The sequence below is a fragment of the Halyomorpha halys genome, unplaced genomic scaffold, assembly GCF_000696795.3.
Source record: "Halyomorpha halys isolate HHAL.00 unplaced genomic scaffold, Hhal_1.1 Scaffold421.1, whole genome shotgun sequence".
Lineage (NCBI taxonomy): Eukaryota > Metazoa > Arthropoda > Insecta > Hemiptera > Pentatomidae > Halyomorpha > Halyomorpha halys.
In genome coordinates this window covers 977,994-980,075 of record NW_027109834.1, presented here as the reverse complement: position 1 = coordinate 980,075, position 2,082 = coordinate 977,994, and positions in this window count along the sequence as shown.

Below are 2,082 nucleotides of genomic sequence, written 5' to 3'. Positions count from 1 at the left end.
TATATATATTTCTTTAAGTTATGCTACTATTAAAGCAAAGCTTGTGATATGTGTGAATAAATAAATGTTGTAATTATTTTCTCCTGATGATAGGACCCGAAACCTCGTCAAGTTACCGCCTCTAATGAATTAGAAAAATATAATAAAGAAATACAATTTGACTAAGTAAATAGGTAGAAATTAAGTGTTGTTATTATTATTTTTTTCTTACTAAACTTTCAGCAATATTTAAATTTTCGTTTGAAATTAAATAATTTTTGGCGAGCATTTTTTGGAAAGTTAATGAAAATGATGTGCGCGTTCTTTTCACCATTAAAAGAGGACGATGATCTTATCTAGAAGAAATTCGTCCAAATAAACGACGAAGGTCGGGATCGGAATATACATAGATGTATTTTGATTCATACACCAATTTAGTATACAGAAAAATAGGAAAGGATTGGCTAGTTACAGCAGTAGTCAAATTACCAAACGGTCGGCCAGTTCTGTAACAGGTTACAAAATGATCAGATAAAAGAACCAGATACTTTAGTATTATTACCTCTTTTGAGGATTCGGTACCACTCGTTTATTGATACAGGATATTCTAGTATTTATCCACTCCTACATAAAACAGTAAAGAATTATTTATTCAGTGTTTTGTTCCTGCTTGTACCCCCTACCACCATATTCTAGTAACTATTTCATAGAGAAATTCATTTTAATTTCGTAGATCTTTCTTTATTCAGATTTTCACATTGCAATTATTCGGGATATAAATATCTGAAAGATAAATTAATTATATAGTTTTTTTAGCTTGTATAATAAATAAGCTAATTTTTAAGATCAAAAGTATACAATAAACGTAAATAACAATATGTTTTGGAAAAAAAGCAAGTAGTTTATAACACATTTCCAGTGAATGCAGTTATATAAAATCTGATAATCTTTGACTTTTTCTACTTCCATTTTTAAATTTTAAATGCTATTTATTTATAAAAAGGCATAGCGCATCAATTTTTCCGTGAATGAAGATTATTCTGTAGAGACAATACCCTTGGTAAAAACATAAAAAAAAAAAATAAAAATCAATCTCAACAGGCTCCGATTTCCATTAACTAGCGCTCCTCTTATTCAGTTCTCTCCAAACATTTTAACACTTTACAAAGTAAACCTTATGTAATTTCAGCTTTAAACCCACATAAACAACTAAACACTACTGAATGGCAGTCCAACTAAACTGGATGGAGGTCTAATGCCAAGTGGTGACATCTAGTCGCCTTGATGAAGGCCTCAAATTTTGGTACTATATATATTATATAGTATATATTATATATATATGTATAATCGATGAATAGAACAAATGCCTTTTGTATTACATTGATGTGATTTGAATTTTACCTATTTCTTGTTTTTAAATAGTAGGAAAATTAAAAAAAAAAACTGCACAATAAAAAGAAAAGGCACTTAAAAAGACCCAACAAATTAAATACACTTAGAATATAAATGATGGAATAATATATTCCATAGATCCATATATATATCCATAGATTCATGAAAAAATGAAGAATTGATACACTAAAAAAATAAATTTAAATACAAATTCTCCTCATATACATCATCCACGATCAAATAGCAACTCATCATTACTTATTCACTACTATCTTTAATCCGACGATGAATTTATATTTGGAATATTAGCAGTCGTCGACGTAGTTTAAAGCTCTACACACAATTAGTGTGTTTAAGAATTATTCTATTATTGATTTTTGGGGAATCTATAAAATTACAATAGGTAATAGTCTATAATTTAACAAGTAATATTCTTATTAAAGATCAGTAATTGCTACAATGTGGGCACTGTTCATGGATAGTTACAACTTATTGGGCTCACCAAACCTATATTAGATTTGTATCTAATTTATTAAAATTAATATTTTCATTAAAGTTTAATTATCGATTTATTTAATTGATATCTGTATGTATTCCCTTTCTAATAAAAGTAGGAAGGTCAGAAAAAATATTCAGTTGATAATTTAACCTCTATTTTGTTGTAGCACCGAGTCAAAATAGTTCGAAAACTATTTATCTATTTATGTTATG